This window comes from Macadamia integrifolia, chromosome 10, assembly GCF_013358625.1.
Source record: "Macadamia integrifolia cultivar HAES 741 chromosome 10, SCU_Mint_v3, whole genome shotgun sequence".
Classification (NCBI taxonomy): domain Eukaryota; kingdom Viridiplantae; phylum Streptophyta; class Magnoliopsida; order Proteales; family Proteaceae; genus Macadamia; species Macadamia integrifolia.
In genome coordinates, this window is record NC_056566.1 from 7,242,082 (window position 1) to 7,263,369 (window position 21,288).

The following is a 21,288-nucleotide window of genomic DNA, read 5'->3' on the forward strand; positions in this document are numbered from 1 at the left end:
CATTCGCACCGGATCTCACCCGTACCGAACGGGAATCCTTGTACACTACAAGTAAGTGGGGAGAGGAAGTTTGGCCTTGTTTCAAGGCATTGTTTGGCATTCATTTAAATATATCTAGTCTAGTCATGCCATCATGAATATGCTATGTAGTCTAGTCATCCCACACATTGATGTGCATATGTGCTATGTTTACTTTCCAAATGCCAATTGAATGAGATGTTTATATGTTGAATGTGGACATCATTGTGCATGTTGCATTGATAGACTAGATGCCGTAGTCGGCTTGGAGACGAGTGCATTGGTGGCCCGTGGAATGGGACACGGAGGCACTATGCAATCATACTATTGTCATATAGGAGCATGCGGTATTAGGATTTTCACCATCCCGTGCTACGACCCTTCCCAACAGGGGTTAAGGTGTTGGGTTATCATTTGGGGGGAAGTAGTGGTCACGGTCGTCGGGTCACTGTGGCGGTTAGACATAACGCCCGACGGGTCATGTAGGACAGCCGGCAACCCCGGTGGTACATTCAAGAGGGCCAATCGTACTGGTTTTAAATTGCTGGAGTCAGCACCTTTATTTTCAGTCATTTACATTTCTGTTGAGAGCCGGTGGACGGCATTGTCTTTACTTTTTCGAGTACTCACGGTGGGCCTTCTCCGACAGCCCTATGGGCGTATCGTGGGAGGGAGTTTGCGGCTCGTACCCGGAGTATACGCGCACTGTGGTTGTAGTAGCACTAAAACCAAGGACTTAGTAATGTTGCTTAGGTGGATGTGATTTAAAATGTATAGCATGGCATGTAGTGCATATGATGTGTTGTGATGTGTGGACTACTGTGTGGTCCATCTTTCTACTTACTGAGCTAGTGAGCTCATCTCACGTATACGCCCCTTTTTAGATGATTTTGCAGGTCATACATCTGAGGAGCACGGGGTGGGTCCCACAGTCGAGTTTCCTGAAGAGGACTAGTTCCCCTGAGGAGTTAGCGCACGGCACCGACTGCTCGTGCGAGAGTTGTGCTGCGGGACAACAATTCTGAGGCCGTGCTGAGCTCCACTTCTGAGGGCGAGCTAAGCTCTAGCCTTGATACCGAGCCTAGCTGTGTACTCTGATTGTTTTTGTGGATTTCCTTATGTACTTGATAATTGAATTTTATTCTTTTGTGTAAATATCATGCCTTCGGGCCCAAATGTATATAATTATTATATCACTACCCGGGTATCAAGTATTATGGGATTATTCACAGGTAAAACTTAGTCTTCCACTGATCTGATGAGTTTATATTAGTTGTGTGTATGCTGTGGTGGAATACAATATCTGATGATCCTGGCAGGTTTGGGTTAACCGGTGTTAACTCGGTCACTGGCCCCGTTCTGTGAGAACGGGGTGTGACAAACGGTGGTATCAGAGCGTGATGCTCTGCTTCACTCACAGCATACCATTAGAATCCCATAGACTCTATAATAGGGAAATGGGGTTGGGTTAATATAAAAGCTTTAAAGAGTAAAAGCCAAAGAATGGAGTATTAAAAAGGGTTGCATTATATGTTGCATTTATGGCATGCGTGAGTATAGATAAAAGGTAATTAGGTTGGTGATATAACCTATAGCGTACTACTCTGACGAAATTTCGGCAGCATAACGGCGTAAAATGGGATTTCCAAAAATTTTACACAAATACCTGATAAACAACAGATAATATGAAATAACAATGATCAAGTAGCAAAATACACAACTAAACTACACAAGTATTCCACATCTGAATTCACCACAAAATCCACTATCCAAAAATATATCATTCCATAAATGAAACCAGTTACAGCGTAAATACAAGGAATGATAAGAAATGAAATATACAACAAGGTTTATGAAAAGGGAAAATAGGTAAACAGCTGGTGTGGGCGAGCCAAGCCCTCACTGGTCATCGTCATCATCATCGATGATCACCACGTTCGCCGGAGGCCTAGAGTTGACGTTGAGGCGGTGATCGTAATAATCGAACCTCGTGTTCACCAGTCGTACCTCCCTCCAAAGCCGGCCAAAATCTGCCGAGATAGCGTTGGCCGTGGTGTCTAAGTCCTGACCCAGCCGGAGGAAGGAATCCTCCAAGGTGGCTTGCCTCTCTAGGATGCGTTCCTCCCTGGAGGCACTCTCGTCCAGCCGTCTCAGTAGCTGAACCTGGCCATCCTGCAAGGCCCGTATGGAGGACACCATGCCCTCGAAGTCTTAGGCACCACTCCCAGGTGGTGAGGCTGCAGCTCTGGAAGAACTAGGGCCAGGACCTCTCGACTCCTGAGGCGCCTCCTCAGGGATGCCGCCACCCATCAGATCCTCCTCCTCGTCCTGAGGAACGTAGTCCTCATCCTCCTCACTGGACTCCTCCTCCATGTGGACATCCTCCGTAGGGGCAGCCCTCCTACCCCTACCTCTCTGAGCTCCTGATCTCGGAGGTGAATCCATGAGGGTCTGGAGACCCATCCTCAGGAGGTTACTCCGGTCAAACCTATCAGCCGGAGTCTTCCCCTCCTCGCCCCTCAAGTCCACACCGAAGAACTCGAAGATCCTAGTGAGGATCCTACTGTAGGGGAATCCTCCATCCTCAGGGTGGGAAGTGTGGTGCTCCATCATCCTGAGAATGATGTAGGGGAGGCACAAGTGCTCGCCGCCTCCCTCTGCGGCCGTGAAGATGCAGAAAGCGATGAAAGCCGCCATGAAACCCACCTGGTTCCGATGACCTCCTCTGGGGAGCAGGTTGAACTGGACCAACCTGGCAAATAAGCGAACCTCAGGGTAGAAAGACGTCTCGGACTCCGGACGGGTGCTGCTACCGCAGATAGTCTCGTAGATGAAGTCCAGCGTCGCCAGGCTCATGAACGGTCCTAGAGGCTTACTCCTGGAAGGACTGTAGTATCAGTGTCCAGCCGCTGATATACCCAGGATGTTGGCCAAGGTCCCCACTGTCAACTAGATGTCCACCCCCTTCACCAAGCTGCTAATGGCGAACTCCCCGTACGGATACGACACCTCCAGGTGAGTACAGCAAGGAAGATGACAGCAAAAAAAAAAAAAAAAAAAAAAAAAAAAACAAAAAGGAAAAAATAAACGTGCTTTAGTATTACCACTAGGATCCGCCATATCAGCCATTCTAGAAATTACTGAAGCAATAAATTTGGTCCTTCAAAACAAATGCCCAAAAGTTGCTCTGATTGGTCAATAAACGGCATGAAAGTTTGATTAATTAAGAAAAATTATGACAAACCACTCTTTTTAAACCTAACCCTTCTAGCTTTTGAGGATAACACTTAACGTTCATGACATAAGATGGGCCTTATTCTGTGAGCGAGATGAACCAGCGCAAAATTGGAGTTAATAAAATCCAGTTTTGGACATATACGAAAAGGAAATTTAGAGGATAACATCTAGCTAGTAAGATAACCTTTTCTCAACACTTTGAACCAAGGAAGCATGATGGAATAGTTTAGCACCGATAAAGATACTATTTAGACATCTCCCTAACCAACCCAAGGGGTAGTGCAGTTGGCAAGCAATGAATTTGGTACAGACTATAAATTTGGACGTTCTAAATTCGAGTCCCACTAGGTACACCTTGGACCACTCACATGGAGACATCAACCTAACCCCTAACAAATGAGAAAGGGAGTTTTTATCATTATCATACATATTTTTACTAGGACCAGATTTAGAATGCTTTTTATTTCAATTTTTGATTAATTTCATGAGATAGCTAGTCAACTAATAGATTTTTGGTCAAGAAATTGAAATTATTAATTTTTTCATCAATCCGAACTATTTGAAGAATAAGAAATCCATTTATTAATTCAATTTCTTAGAATAAATTCTCTATATTCTTTTGGAAGAGCATGGTGGTGGGGGTAGGACAGAGAAACATGTGGTGGTAGTAGTAGTTGGCAGAGTAGTGGCGATGGTGGTAATGGTTGTGGCGTGACGATTAGGATAAGAAGGATGGTATTTTATTTTAACATGAAATTATCTCATTGCCCATCAAATTAACCATTTGTTCATTAAAGAGCAAGAGTGAAATCAAGTGAAGAATTTCTACTTCACTAAAATAAAATGCAAAAATCAAACCAAACAATTATCTGAAATATAAATCACCCCATGAAATTGAAATTGAAACCACTTCAAATCAGGCCTAAAGAAAACCCTACATTTTGATGAACCGACTTCACTACTGAGAGGGGCTGAATCAGTAGACACTAATATTTCTCCCCAAAATTAGCTTGACAAACTCCACTGCATTGCAAGCACTGAGAATAGATGCACACCTGTATACACTGTTGGCTGGGGCAATCCCAATTTTACCAACTACAGTTCGTGCCCACTCCCGCCTACAATCAAAGATGGTTAGGCCTACCAAGAGTGTACACCCACTTTGCAAAAATAAACCATGGCACTTCTATCCAAACAATAAGCACACACAATCATAATACAAGATTTTACGTGGTTCGGCAATGTGCCTACCCCACGGAGAAATACTCACAAGTGGGTTTCATATATTGCCCGATACACTCTTGGTTTGGTTTTTGATGATACAAAACCTGGGCTACAACCCACCACTCACAGTTACAACTGTGGATCCCCACGGAGAAATACTCACAAATGGGTTTCATATATTGCTCGATACACTCTTGGTTTGGTTTTTGATGATACAAAACCTGGGCTACAACCTACCACTCATAGTTACAACTGTGGATCCCTAGATAGTACTAGGCATTTCAACAAACACCTTATGGGCATCCACTCACAAGTCCTTTACAAGAAATTTCAAATAATAAAGTTCAAAACTCCAACACAATCATATTCATAGCTATTCATACAATTCTATTTAACTTGTGATACGGCCAAATTGACTGTCCAGTAGGGTAAGGACACACGTCGCCCACTTGGACAAGTGTCACCCACCTGATAGAGGCTGCCAGGACTCTACCACGTCAACCGCGTGAAGAGAATATCCTCCATGAAGGGATAGGACGTATCGGAGTAGGACTCTAAAAGGAAAGGAGGTAGACTCGAGGAAGACTCCTCCTAGGAAAGGGGAAACCCTAAACCCTAAGAGCTATATAAGAAGGCCCGGAAGAAAGGGAAAGGTAAGCATCAATACCCACATTATTACTCCTATAACAAAAACTATGCGGCCAATTCTTAATTTGAGCGTCGGAGGACTAACCCCGGACAAAGCTTCGAGCCTCTGCCATCTGTGCTTGTGTAGGGTCAGCTCATACAGATTTTTGGCAGCAATAGATTGGCGCCATCTATGGGAACGACAGTAATGGTGGGGAGAACCTACAATCGCAAGAAGACGAGAGCAGCATCGAACATGAACATGGCGGAGGAGGAACCTTCAGCAAGGCACCCTCCCTTGACGAAAATTGGACGAGAAAGGGGGAACGATGACCGGAAAGGTTCTGTGAGGTACCAGCGTTCGGTCGGATATTCGGTGCGCGGAGACAGTAATCCTCCTCCCCCTCCTGGAGCGCAGGAATATGTGACGAGGGAGCAGTTCAAAGCCCTCCAGGACAAATATGACCGAATGGCCGAGGCAGTAAAGGAGGTCTCCAAAGTTGTCTCCCAGAAGATCGACGGAGCACCGCGAGGCCCCATATCCAGCATGAGAGAGCTCAAGACGAGGATCGGAGCAGTACAAGATCGATAAGTTCGGTCATAATCTTCGAAACTGAGCAATGAGGGAAAGTCCCACACCTAGGGGAAGGACGCGGCGTGCCGCCGAAGACCGACATGGGGAACCACGCCAAGGTGATGAGCAGAGACACGAGGACTCGGGGTTAAAGCAGATGATCCTGAACCTGAAAGATGAGATTAAGAAGGTGGCAAAAAATCAGACGGGAGCCCGCGAGCCAGACCTCACTAATGACATGGCTCTAGCTGATGAAGTCATGAGGGACCCGCTCCCGATCGGATTTTACCTACCAAAGTATGACACATACGACGGGTCTGGGGACGCCGTCGATCATCTGGAAGGCTTCAAGGTCGCCATGCAGTTCCATCGAGTCTTAGAAAATATTATGCGTCGCGCCCTGCCATTGACGTTCAGAGGAGCGGCAAGGCTATGGTACAACCACCTGCCGACGAAGTCGATCCACAGCTTCAGTGATCTAAGCTACTTCTTCGTGAAGGGATTCTCCAGTAGCCAACCCCTTCAAAAGACTACATTGAACTTGACCAACATCAAGCAACATGAAGGAGAATCGTTGCGGAATTACATGAAGCGCTTCTAGCAAGAGAAGATCACGATCAGAGGTCTGGACCCGAAAGAAGAGTTCACAGCCCTGCTAGGAGGCGTCAAGGATAAGGAGCTGAAAAGGTCTTTGGCGAAGCATACACCGAGGAACCTGGCCGAGCTGAGAGCTCGGTGCGATAAGTACATCCAGATGGAAGAAACCCTCTAAGCCGATGAAGAAGCTGAAGGAAGACAGGAAGGAAGAGGACCTCTAGGGCCGATGACAAACCCTTCGAAGAAGGCAAAAGACGAAAGTCTGAGCGCGGACGGGCACCCAGTCAACCAAGGAAGTTAAAAAAATATACACCCTTGAATCGGAGACGAACGGAGGTACTGATGCAGATAAAAAACTCCCCGGATGCCAGGGCGATGAAGTATCCTGGGAAGATGGGACGACACCCCGAGAGATGCAATATGGACAGATATTACCACTTCCACAAAGACCACGGCCACGACACCGAAGACTATTGGCACCTCAAGGGGGAGATAGAAGGAATGATTCGAAGAGGATATCTAGGCCGATTCGTGGACCGCGAAAAGGAGGATGCCCAAGACGGTAATGACCGTAGGGATAACTGTCGGAGAGATGGCAGAGGCCACTATGAAAGAAGGGGGCCTGCCCGCAGAGGCAATCAGTAACGGCGAAGGGACCAGACACCCGAGGGAGCTGACTATCGCCTCCGAGATGAGAATAAGAGGCCAACCAGAGTTATAACGACCATTTATGGAGGCCTAGCCGCTGGAGAAAGTTCAGTCTCAGCTAGGAAAGCAAAAGCCTATGCGAGAAGCGTGCATGTGGCTGAATGGTCGAACAAGAAGGCGAGGATGGGGATGGTTATTTCCTTCTTAGACGACGATCTGGAAGGGGTGCACACCCCGTACGATGATGCCCTGGTAGTCACCATGACCATAGCAGATTGTAGAGTGAAGAGGATCTTAGTGGATAATGGCAGTTCAGCTGATATCCTGTTCCTTGAGGCTTTCCAGAAGATGGGCCTGGACGAGGAAAAGTTGAAGAAAGTCAAACACCCATTGCAGGGATTCTCCGGCATCCCAGTAAAAGTGGAAGGATCGATTGAGTTGCCAGTAAGAGCCGACACCAGAGATCGCCAAGTAACAGTCATGATCAACTTCTTGGTATTAGGCATTACCTCGGCGCACAACGCCATACTAGGGAGGGTCGGTTTGAACATACTAAAGACTGTCGTCTCCACACCCCATCTCAAGATGAAATTCCCAACCAAGAACGGTGTCGGGGAATGTTGAGGCGATCAGGAGGCATCCAGGAGGTGCTACGTCACCACCTTGTGGGAAAAAGAAAAGGCGGGCAAGGCGCTCCCGATAGAGGATTTACGCTTAATGCCAGTTACCAACAAGGGGAACCGACTGAGGATCTGGTACAAGTTGAGGCCGAAGAGGGGGATAATGCTCAGTAATTCCAGATCGGGGCTACAATGCCAAGGCAACAACAAGAAAAACTCGTCTCATTCCTCTGAAACAACTCTAAGGTCTTCGCCTGGTTGGCTTCAGACATGCCTGGAATAGACCGAGGAGTAGTAGAGCATCATTTGAATGTTAACCTGACGAAGAAGCCGATGCAACAGAAGAAGAGGACTTTTACCCCCGAAAGACAGCAGAAAATAGATGAAGAGGTAAAGAAGTTGCTGAAGGCCCAGTTCATCCGCGAGATCCAATACCCGGAGTGGATATCCAATGTAGTGATGGTCCCGAAGGCAAATGGAAAGTGGAGGATCTGCATCGACTTCACCGACCTGAATAAGGCCTGCCCGAAGGACGCATACCCCCTGCCGAAGATAGACCTCCTCATTGATGCCACGGTAGGGTACGAGGTGCTGAGCTTCATGGATGCATACTCGGGGTATAATCAGATCAAGATGTCAGAGGTTGATGTCCCAAAAACTTCCTTCGTGACCAAGGGAGGACTATACTGCTATGCAGTCATGCCCTTCGGGCTAAAAAACGCAAGGGCCACCTATCAAAGGTTGGTGAATAAAATCTTCAAGGAGATGATCGGCAAAACCATGGAGGTGTACATGGACGATATGCTTGTAAAAATCCTAAAGGCGGAACAACACATCCAAGACTTAGAAGAGGCGTTCCAGGTGCTGAGGCAGTACGGCATGAAGCTGAACCCGGCAAAGTGTGCATTCGGAGTAGCCTCGGGAAAGTTCCTCGGCTTCATTGTCTCGGAGAGGGGAATTGAAGCCAACCCGATTAAAATACAAGCCATTCAGGATATGAGGTCACCCCAGAGTGTGAAGCAAGTCCAGGAGCTAACAGGTCGGGTCACCGCCCTCAGGCGATTTATGTCTTGATCGGCAGACAGATGCCTCCCCTTCTTCAAAGCACTGAAGGGGACCAAAAAGTTTGAATGGACGGAGGAGTGTGAAAAGTCCTTTGAATAATTGAAGGAGTACCTGGCCGCAGCCCCACTGCTGACGAAGCCGAACATTGGGGATACCTTGCAGCTATACCTTGCTATATCAGCAGTGGCGGTAAGCGCAGTATTGACGAAGGAAGAAGGAAGGCAACAACGGCCAATATACTATGTCAGCCGAACCCTTCTAGATGCCAAAACAAGATATAGAAAGGCAAAGAAAGTGGCGTATGCCCTAGTGACAATGGCAAGAAAGTTGAGGCCATATTTTCAATCATATACGGTATGCGTACTCACAGACCAGCCCCTGAAGAAGATACTGCAACGGTCTGAAATGTCCAGTCGCCTGGTAAACTGGGCCATAGAGTTGGGAGAATTTGACATCTAGTACAAATCGAGAATCGCAATTAAAGCACAGGCCCTTGCAGACTTCATCGCCGAGATGAAGCTCCGTGATGACCCCCAGGAGTATACCGAGAACTGAGGAGAAAAGGCTTGCACATTGTACGTGGATGGTGCTTCCAACAGTGCAGGAAGCGGCGCAGGGATCATGTTGGTCAGCCCCGAGGGTTTCAAGATAGAATACGCCCTACGGTTCGATTTCGACGCCTCCAACAATGAAGCAGAATACGAAGCGTTAATAGCCGAAATTAATCTAGCTCAGGCTTTGATGGTAAAGGAGCTGGTGGTGTATAGTGACTCACAGCTCATGATACGACAGGTGAATGGAGACTACGAAGCCAAAGAACAAAGGGTGGCTGAGTACTTGAAGACGGTGCGAGAAAGAATATCGACCTCCAAGGAATTCGAGGTAAGGCAGGTGTTACGAGAAGAGAATGCTAGCGCAGATGCACTGTCACAGCTGGCCACCTCCGACTTCGCAGATCTTGGACGATCGGTGTATTTCGAAGTACTATCACAGCCAAGTACCGAAAAATCCCGAGAGGTATTACCTATAGGCGAACACGGCCAAAGCTGGATGGATGCCATAACCGAATACCTCAAGGAAGGAAAGCTCCCAGAGAATAGGGACGAGGCAAGGAAAGTACGAATAAGGTCGGCACGCTTCCTTCTGAAGGACGAGACACTGTACAAAATAGGGTTCACCGTGCCGTACCTCAAGTGTCTGGACCCCGCAGATGGCAAGTATGCACTCCGGGAAGTGCATGAAGGGATATGCGGCCAACACCTAGGAGCCCGGGCCTTGGCACATAAGGTGCTAAGGCAGGGTCTATACTGGCCGACAATGAGGAAGGACGCGGAATCATTAGTCAAGAAGTGCGTCAAGTGCCAGATGTTCGCCCCCGTTCCTAGGCTACACTCTACCAAGCTCTCATCTCTATCAAGCCCAATACCATTCACCATGTGGGGAATCGACATCCTAGGCCCATTCCCCCTGGCCACGAGACAAAGGAAGTTTGTCGTGGTGGCGGTAGACTACTTCACGAAATGAGCAAAAGCCGAAGCACTGGCGACGATAACCGAAAAGAACTTAAGGGACTTCTTCCAAAGGGTGGTAGTCTATAGATTTGGAATCCCTCGGGTTGTGGTAACGAACAATGGAACTCAGTTAGCCAATCCGACCTTCGGCTTGTTCTGTGATGCCCTCGGTATTGACCACAGGAAAACCTTTGTCGGTTATCCACCAACCAACGGGCAAATAGAGGTAACCAACCATACACTGCTTCAAGGAATAAATAAGAGACTGGATGACGCCAAAGGACTATGGGCAGACGAGTTGCACCACATCCTCTGGGCTTACCGCACTACTGAGAGATCGGCCACCGGAGAAACACCCTTCATTTTAATGTACGGCACTGAAGCTGTACTTCCAATGGAGATAGGGGCCATTACCCATCGGATTCAGTACTACAATGAAGAGGAAAACGATGGAGGGGTCCAAGCAAAGTTAGACCTCTTGGCCGAAATCAGAGACACTTCGCAAGAAAGGATGGCTACTTACCAACAGAGGGTTGTGAGGCACTACAACACCAAAGTTCGAAAGAACGAGTTCAGAATGGGTGACCTCGTCCTCAGAAGGGCTGAAGTATCAGACCCGAGACATCAAGGGAAGCTAGATCCAAATTGGAAAGGTCCCTACAGAGTCTCAAGGGTAATACGACCAGGGTCCTATCACCTGGAGACTACGGGGGGAGAAAGGGTACCCCGATCTTGGAACTCTTAGAACTTAAAAAAGTTCTATCAGTAGTGAAGTAGAATTCTATCAGTAGTGAAGTAGAAAGCACACTTGTTTTTTGTAATTTTTGTAATTTTTGCTCTTATGCACTTTTAATTTGTAATTCCTCATCCTTAACCCTGGAGGATCTTATTCATGGAAAATACGAAAGCTGGTTTACGGCAATTGAGAGGAATTCTCCTGTTTGGTGACCTTAACTCTATTGAACGGATACAGCCGAAGGTCTTCACCTCGGTTGGGCGCCCAGGCAAAGGTCGAGCCGAAGTGACCGAAGGTCCTCACCTCGGTCAGGGGCTCAGGCAAAGGCCGAGCCTAAGTGACCGAAGGTCCTCACCTCAATCGGGGGCTCAGGCAAAGGCCGAGCCAAAGCGACCGAAGGTCTTCACCTCGGTCAGGGGCTCAGGAAAAGGCCGAGCCAAAGCGATCGAAGGTCCTCACTTCGGTCGGGGGCTCAGGCAAAGGCCGAGCCGATCTGACCGAGGGTCCTCACCTCGATCGGGGGCTCAGGCAAAGGTCGAACCGAGCTGACCGAAGGTCTTCACCTCGGTCAAGCACCCAAGCAAAGGCTGAGCCGAAGTGATCGAAGGTCCTCACCTCGGTCGGGGGCTCAGGCAAATGTAGATCCGAGCTAATCGAAAGTCCTCACCTCGGTCGGGGGCTCAGGCCAATGGCTGAGGGGACTTGACCGAAGCTCCTCAATTTGGTAGGGAGCGATGACAGTCGAGGGATCTACCCTCGGCTGGATCTCGGATCAATACTAGAGTTTAAAAGACCCTTTGGCCGGAGCTGATGGGGGAACACCACTTGGTGAAAACCACACTTGTTCAAGATCCCTTAAGTCCAGAGCCCTCGGACTCGGGAAACCTCTCGGATAAGCCAAGGGAGCAGGACCGAGCCATGCTTAAGTAGATGTGCGGATCCTAAGGCTGGCAACAATGGGTTTCGGCCTCCTTGCATCTACCTACGAACTAAAGATCACCTTACCCAAAAGAAAGCGAAAAAGTGGAAGTCAAAGCATACGAAAGGAAATACATTCATTGATAAGACCTGAAGGCCGAGATACATAAGAAGGCCCGATGGCCGAGATTACATAAGAAGGCCCGAAGGCCGAGATTATATAAGAAGGCCCGAAGGCCGAGATTACAGGAAGAAGCTTGAAGGCTCATATCAAAAACAAAAAGAGCTTAGGCTGAGCCGAGACCTAGGGTGGCTTCAGGGGGCGTCCATCGGTTTCACGCCCTCTTCCTCGACATGGTGGGTCTCCTGATCCGAGCCATCGTGACCGAGAGTCAGAGGGACCTCGCGTTGCAGCTGAACCTCACCCTCCTCGTTGCAGCCTCCGCCGTCGGCATCGGCAACCTCAGTGGCTGATGGGGCCGCTTCAATACCCTCCTCTTTGAATATGAGCCTGCTATCCTCGAAAGAGACCCCTGGGTAACACTCGAGGACCCAGTCTCGGACCTCGGTAGCGCCCATTGTGAACCTATACTTCTCGACCCCTCGGAGGACCTATACTTCTCGGCCCCTCGGGCCTCGGCCTCCTGAACCCTTGTCTTCATCTGTGACTTTAGCTCCGCCAGCTTCCGACCGCATTCCTGGCGCATGAGAAGGAGGTCCATTTCCAGTCGCTCCACCTTCTCGAGGAGGACCGAACGCTTATTCTCCAGGACTGCCTTCTCTCGTTCGATGACCTCTAGGTCTCAGCCCATAGCTTCAGCCTGAGCCGCCAGCTGACCCATTTGGTTTTGGGCCTACATGAGACACCGAAGGTCAGAATGCTGTGGTGAAACATAAAACAAAGGTTAGAGGACCGAAGCTTACCCCGGCCATGAAGATGCAGGCGTTGGTTATCATAGTCGCCGTCCCTTGTCGTTGAGCTTCGGCGGCATCTTGGGGAAGACTGCCCTTTATCACCAGCTCACGAGCAACATGCCCGACTACCGACGTGTCGTCTTTCTTGACCGACCACTGAGGGACAAATCCAACTTTGGCCCTCACGTTCCCCACCCTCGGGCTTCTGAAGTCCGCGACGAGGGAGGGGTCTCGGGCAGGCATGTCATGGCCCGGAGCAGCGAGGGCCTGGACTGCCTCGGTGCTTGGCCCCTCGCCCCTAGAACTCTTCTTTAGAGTCTCGGAGGAGGGCCCCTTCTTCTCTTTCCTCTTCGACCTCGGCTGCTATTGGGCATCCCGTGCCCTGGCCTCCCTGATTTGAGCTTGCCTTGCCGCTGCGGCAGCCCTAGCCTCGGCCTTGGAGATTTGCACTGCATGAAGAAATGAAGGGAGTTAGAACGAAACACCAACGCCCAAGGGAAATAAACTGGGGCTAGCCTAACTCACCTGGGCTAAGCCCGAATCTGAACAGTATGGCGTCGGACTTAAGGCAGTCGGCCTCGACTAGAGGACCGATTTCTTGCCGCCTCGCCATCGCCAACGACTCCGCGTCTACCTCGAAAAGGGCAGGGGTGGAGTTCACCTCCCTAAGGTCAGGGATATCCTGGACGGTGCCGAAGGGAACCCCCTCGGACGACCTCACGAAGAAAAACTTCTCCTTCCACCCATGGATCAACGTCGGGTAACCACTCAGCAGCCGAAGGTCCTTCCGAGGGCAGAAGTAGTACCAGCCCGAAAGCCCCTTACAGGCCTAAAGGAAGAAGCAGTTGATGAAGAGAGGTAGGGTGAGAGGCCTCTGGTGCCTTGAGAAAAGGACGACGAAGCTGAGCACCTGCCGCCATTCGTTCGGCGTCAGCTAGGTCAGACAAATCCCGTAGTGTCGAAACACTCGGGCGAAGAAGGGATGGAGGGGAAGCCAAAGGCTGGCCTTGAATGCCTCCTTGTACAAGTACAACTCTTTGGAGTTCTGATAGCTGGCTCGGTCAGATGGTCTGGGTAGTCGAAGCTTGAAAGTGTCCGAGATACCGAAGGAGGCCCTCAGCTCCTCCAGTTCCGGCTCATCCATTGTGGATACGATGTGGAAAGCCTCCACCTCTAAGGGTTCCTGGGTCTGGGCTCGGGAATCGAGCATCCTCTCCCTAAATCCTGCACCGTTTGAGCCACCCTCGGACCCAGACGGCGAGGCCACAGGCGATGAGTCGCAGGAAGAGGGCAAGTCGATGGAGTCCGAGGACATCCCTCGGACCTCCCCTAGACTCTGACGCCTATGTTTAGACTTCGTCCTCTCGGAGGACGATGGACTGTAGCCCGACAAACAAGACATGGAACTTACTTTTGGAGTACTGCTAAACTAAAGGAAAGCCGAGACCGAGGGTATACTCTCCGAAGGAAACAATAAGACCGAAGGAAGACTCTCCGAGGGAAAAAGAAAAGTGCCCCACAAATGGACCCCCACACTATATAGATGGAAGAAAAACGGTACGACTACCCGAGCATTAATGGCACCGCCACATCACCGAGTACGAACCCTCGAGGTTTGTGCCCGAATGGACCTGACCGAAGGTCCTCACCTCGATCGGGGGCTCAGGCAAGGCCGAGCTGAGTTGACCGAAGGTCCTAACCTCGGACGGGGGCTTAGGCTAAGGCCGAGCGGAGCTGACCGAAGGTCCATACCTCGGTCGGGGTCTCGGATAAGGTCGAGCTGAATTGACCGAAGGTCCTTGCCTCGGTTGGGAGTTCAGGCCAAGGCCGAATGGACCTGACTGAAGGTCCTCACCTCGATTGCGAGTTCGGCCAAAGTCGAACGGACCTGACCGAAGGTCCTCATCTCATTTTGGAGTTCGGCCAAGGCCGAATGGACCTGACCGAAGGTCCTCATCTCAGTTGGGAGTTCGGCCAAGGCTGAACGGACCTGACCGAAGGTCCTCACCTCGGTTGGGAATTCGGCCAAAGCCGAACGGACTTGACCGAAGGTCCTCACCTCGGTTGGGAGTTTGGCCAAAGCTGAACGGACTTGACCGAGGGTCCATACCTTGGTCGGGGTCTCGGACAAGGCCGAGCCGAATTGATCAAAGGTCCTTGCCTCGGTTAGGAGTTCAGGCCAAGGTCGAACGGACCTGACCGAAGGTCCTCACCTTGGTTGGGAGTTCGACCAAAGCCGAACGGACCTGACTAAAGGTCCTAACCTCGGACGGGGTCTCAGGCTAAGGCCGAGCAGAGCTGACCGAAGGTCCATACCTTGGTCGGGGTCTCGGACAAGGTCGAGCCGAATTGACCGAAGGTCCTTGCCTGGGTTGGGAGTTTAGGCCAAGGCCGAATGGACCTGACTGAAGGTCCTCACCTCTATTGGGAGTTCGACCAAGGCCGAACGGACCTGACCGAAGGTCCTCATCTCAGTTGGGAGTTCGGCCAAGGCTGAACGGACCTGACCGAAGGTCCTCACCTCGGTTGGGAATTCGGCCAAAGCCGAACGGACCTGAGCGAAGGTCCTCACCTCGGTTGGGAGTTTGGCCAAAGCTGAACAGACTTGACCGAGGGTCCATACCTTGGTCGGGGTCTCGGACAAGGCCGAGCCGAATTGATCAAAGGTCCTTGCCTCGGTTGGGAGTTCAAGCCAAGGTCGAACGGACCTGACTGAAGGTCCTCACCTTGGTTGGGAGTTCGACCAAAGCCGAACGGACCTGACTGAAGGTCCTCACCTCGGTTGGGAGTTTGGCCAAGGCCGAACGGACCTGACTGAAGGTCCTCACCTCGGTTGGGAGTTTGGCCAAAGCCGAACGAACCTAACCGAAGGTCCTCACCTAGGTTGGGAGTTCGGCCAAGGCCGAACGGACCTGACCAAAGGTCCTCACCTCGGTTGGGAGTTCGGCCAAGGCCGAACGGACCTGACCGAAGGTCCTCACCTCGGTTGGGAATTCGGCCAAAGCCGAACGGACCTGAGCGAAGGTCCTCACCTCGGTTCGGAGTTGGGCCAAAGCCGAACGGACTTGACTGAGGGTCCATACCTCGATCGGGGTCTCGAAAAAGGCCGAGCCAAATTGATCGAAGGTCCTACCTCGATCGGGGCTTGGGCAAGGCTGAGCCGAACTAACCGAAGGTCCTTACCTCGGTTGGGAGTTGAGGCCAAGGCCGAACAGACCTGACCGAAGGTCCTCACCTCGGTTGGGGGCTCAGGCCAAAGCCGAGCAGACCTAACCGAAGGTCCCCCACCTCGAACAGGGGCTCGAGCACGGTAGAGCCGAACTGACCAAAGGTCTTCACATCAGCTGACTGAAGCTCTCGGTTGCAAGAAGAACTAAAGCAGAAGCAGAAGGAATAAAGCCGAAGGGACTAAAAAAAAAAAGGAGGAGAAAAGATGAAAAATTTGATTACTCCCACAGGAAGAGTCTCCTGACGGGAGTAAGGGGGCTCCTGATACAGCCAAATTGACTGTCCAGTAGGGTAAGGACATGCGTCGCCCACTTGGACACGTGTCACCCACCTGATAGAGGCTGCCAGGACTCTACCACATCAACCGCGTGAAGAGAATATCCCCCACGAAGGGATAGGACGTATCGGAGTAGGACTCTAAAAGGAAAGGAGGTAGACTTGAGGAAGACTCCTCCTAGGAAAGGGGAAACCCTAAACCCTAAGAGGTATATAAGAAGGCTCGGAAGAAAGGGAGAGGTAAGCATCAATACCCACACCATTACTCCTATAACAAAAACTGTGCGGCCAATTCCTAACTTGAGCGTCGGAGGACTAACCCCGGACAAAGCTCTGGGCCTCTGCCGTCTGTGCTTGTGCAGGGTCAGCTCATACAGATTTTTGGCAGCAACAACTTGCAATAGCCAAAACCAAATGGAGTTTTAGAAACTTTACCTAAGTGAGAAAGTCCCTTGAGTAAACCCACCATCAACACCATTTCTCCATCCAAGATAGCTTCAAAGTGTCAAAAGAACCAAGTTGAAATGATTAAGGCAGTTTTCAATGTCCTAATGCATAGAATTTTCAATGTCCTAATGCATAGACTTAGCTTCACCTTCAAAATCTGGGATGAGTAGATGGATTCATCTTTCACTTTCACTCCCAATATATTTTCTTCACGTTCTTGTGAGAAATCCCCAATTTGAATCACTCCATTTGACCCTAAAATGGCCAAGATATACACAATCCCGTGTAGAGGGGCATTTCTATAAATATAAGGCACTTCTGAGACACATGTCATTCCATTAGAGGTTGGTGAAGCATATTGAGTTAGCATCTTTGATATTAGCCGTTGGATGGTTTTTACAGAGAGGGGATCACAAGATTATAACAAACGGAATATTTGTAATTCAAAACATCATCCAAACCCCAGATTCATTGAGATTATCTCAAATAGAATCTTTTAAATGATGAATTTAGCACATGCCAATTACCAATCACTTAAGTGATTAAATGTAGCGTAGCGCACAATGCTTCACTGCATCAGACCACTTAGCATACAAGGGCATAGATTTCTTGGGCAAAAATTGTGCACTTCATTCAAGAAACCGATTTGGAATCTTGTGCAGCAAACGTCCATCCAAGGGCCGATTTAATTCTGGAATCGAATTTTCAAAAGCCAAATCCGTATTGCAGAGAATTGATCAGCGAGAGCAACATTTTTGCTCCTTAAATCTGAAAACTCTTTTGAGCCAAGTGTCAAACATCTTGAAAGCAATTAATGCCTTAAGAAAATATCATCAAGCCTTGTGCACCTGCCCTATAGCCTTGGGCGCTAGTAACCTGCACCTTGCGCTAGCCCCTTCTAAATATGCCCACTGGCCTTGTGGTGCACTAGGCTGCACTCGTACACACATGTCCATGACTTCTATGTGCACATGCCATCTATATACACATCCTTTGTGCATTGGGCAGCCATGGTGCCGCACCCAGTGCTGTGCACACCAACCACTCCTACTAAATCAATTGCCACCATGCCAATTCCAGCCCATGTGTAGCACACATCTCTACCACATCATCACCCACATCACTGAGCACCATGACATGATCCAAACAGAGCGTACAAATACGTTACTCAACCAAAACCATCTAAACCATTACACACGCTATGTTGCCAATAATGACAACAATATCACACACTGCACCACTTACAAATGCACTCACTTACCATGGCCCCAACACCAAATGTCTAACACAGTTATCATAGTTAACTTTTGATCCGATAGAGTAAAAAACAAGTCCAAAATGAACTTATGATCAAAACATCTTCCATAGTCGCTCTACAATTTATAAAGTATCATTAGCAAAACCAAGATGTGTAATTTTAAGAGCTAAAGAAGAAATCTTAATACCACAAAACAAATTAAGGTCTCTATACACATGAACGAGCCAAGAAATGGTTAAAGACATATGGCTTAACGGACACCCTTGAAGGGTCAGTGAAGACTACCCTCCAACTTCATAGAGTAGGTAACAGAAGAGACACATCTTTCCAATTTTGACTCGTTTTAAATTCTTACTAGTTTTTATTTCTATTTGTTTTCCTTTCCATGTATAAGAACTTAAAATCAGTATATTCTTTTTTTTTTTATTAGATAATTTCATCTCATTAGTTATAGTGATTTTATTTTTTATATGAAATTATTGCAGGAATCAAGTAGAGATAGTTGAATTGGTTGTCAAAAGGGTTTTGGATGTACTGGTCAATAGCACGCACTTGACCGAATGTAAATACCCTATTAGAATAGAGTCTCATGTGCAAGATCTATTACCTTTATTAAGCATTGGTTCCAATGATGTTTGGTTCATAGAAATATGTGGTTCAAGTGGCATTGGGAAGATGACCATTGCTGAGGCCGTCTATAATCGCATCCTTTCTACCTTCAGTAGGCATAGTTTTATTTCAGATGTTAGTAAACAAGCAATGCAATGGATGGGTCTTGTTTCTTCGCAAAAGCGACTTCTTAAAGATATCTTTAAAATAAAATTTGATATTAGTCATTATCATAGAGGGAAAAAATTGATAGAACAAAGACTTTGCAAAGAAAATGTTCTTCTTGTTCTCGATGATGTTGACAGTAAAGAACAGCTAGATGCTTTGGGTAGTGAACTCAATTGGTTTGGTCATAGAAGTCTGGTGATAATAACCACCAGAGATGAACACATCTTGAATGTGGCTAAAATAGATAAAGGAAAAATCTATTGGCCTCAAGAGCTGGATCAGGAGGAATCTCTTCAACTATTTAGTTGGCATGCCTTTTCAAAAAATGGTCCGCCAGAAGATTATATGCAACTTTCACATGATATGGTATGCTATTTGAAAGGGTTGCCTTCAACTCTGGAGGTGTTAGGTGATCACCTATTGGACGTAAGCAGCAAAGGAGAGTGGAAAAGAACATTGCGAAAATTGAAAACAGGTAAAATTTCTATCTCCAAGCTTGCATCTTTACGAAGACAGGGAAAGAACACATATCGTATGAAAGATGACACCAGAGTTGGTAATAAGCGCTCCACAATAGTAGAGATTCAAGCTGCATTATCTAAATTCACGGGAGGATATCAGAATCCAAATGGCTCCTTAGCTACTGATAGAGTTGGCAAGTGGTTCAACATAGCAGAGATCCGAGCTGCAACAAATAATTTTGATGAATCATTGGTGATCGGAGTTGGTGGCTCTGGCAAAGTTTACATGGGTTTAATCGTTCCCATAATCCACAATCTGGTTCAATAAAAGGCCAACATGAAACATTTGAGATAGAGATTGAGATGCTATTGAACCTCAAGCGTAGACATGTGGTTTCCATGATTGGGTCCTGTGAGGAAATGGATGAAACGATTTTTGTGTATGAGTATATGGCAAATAGGAATCTCAAGGATCATCTCTATGGGAGTGATCTTCCACCATTGACATGGAAACAAAGATTAGAGATTTGCATAGGTGCTGCACGTCGGCTCCACTATATCCACACACACGGGCAGAGTATGGTACAATCCAAAGGGATATGAAGACATCAAACATACTATTGAATGAGAATTTTGTGGCAAAGATAGTTGATTTTGGGGTTACAAAAACACTTCGTTCATTAGATCATAACTCAGGATATATGGCTCCAGAATACTTGCTAAGTGGGAAATTTACTAAGAAGTCTGATGTTTACTCTTTTGGTGTAGTATTGTTTGAGGTTGTTTGTGCACGACCCATCATAGATCGAAGCTTGATAATAGATCAGGTATGCCCTACAAAATGGGCAGTCCAGTGGCAAAGACAGGGATTGCTTGAAACCATTGTGGATCCACAGGTTGAAGGAAATTACTGTCCCGAATCATTGAAGAAATTTGGGGAGATTGCAAAAAAAATGTGTTCTTGATGAGGCTAAGAACCGAACTAGAATGGGAGAAGTGTTGCAGGATTTGGAGTACGTTTTGCAGCTGCATGAAGCTTGGTTAACAGAACAACAACTGCATGGCTAGTGCAGCTGGTGAGATTGTGGTGTGCTAAGTTCATACTCGCCAGAAAGTCTCAAATTCAAATCTCTTGACTGCTACCATCCCCCTACCCCTTTCTATAGGTGAGAAGAATGTTTCACCTGCTCCTTATTGGTTGGTATTGTTGGGTCCAGGGATTCAAAAATCAGAATTGGATCAGCTTTGGTCAGTTATGATGATTCTATTGGGAAAGAGTAATCCTCTTTCTCCCCATTGGATGGTGGAGCCGGAGTGGGATGCCGAATATGCATCCCCATTACAGGTAGTTTTTTGTCTTTTTTGATAGGTTTGAGTTTCTTTGGAGCTCTATCCTGCTGATGGTCATGCGGAAGGTGGGATAGTAGCTTGCAAATCCTCTTCCTATGCTTCGTGTTGATGATTCTTCACCCATGTACTATGTTTTTTTCTTTCTTCACTACTAATATAATTTTTGAATCTTCTAACGAAAAAAACCCTCAAGGTGGGATAGAGCGAGAACATTTTTCAATCATTGGATTCAATTGTTTACATTCTTAAAAATTCTTTCCACTCAAATCCATGGTTACTTTTGAAGTTTCTTACTATGTACAAGGTGCACAATTGATACACAAAAAAAAAAAAAAAAAAAAAAAAAAAATTACATGTTATACAAATGATTGATAGAGACAACTGTGAAGAAGCCCCTGATTGATAATGTCCAATGTAGTTAATGGAGTTTCTTATTTATTTGGTTTTCATTCTATTTGTTATGAGGACTAAATCCTGCTCAAGGACTCGTTAATAAATTTTTATTATTGTATTGATGATTCAATTTTTGTTGTAGAAATGTTTCTTGCTTTATGAGCATTCTATTGGATTTGTGTTGTTTGATAATTAACCTGCGAAACATATATGTACTGAGAAAGAACTTATGATATATTTAGCCATTTTATATGTCCATCTTAGTGTAGAAACGCAACCCTAAAACGATGCAGAAGATAATGAAAAAACAAAACAAACAATGCACACGGATTTTACGAGGTTCGGCAAGGTTGCCTACATCCCCGGTGAGATGAGATCCTGCTTCACTATCAATGGAGAATAGGGTTA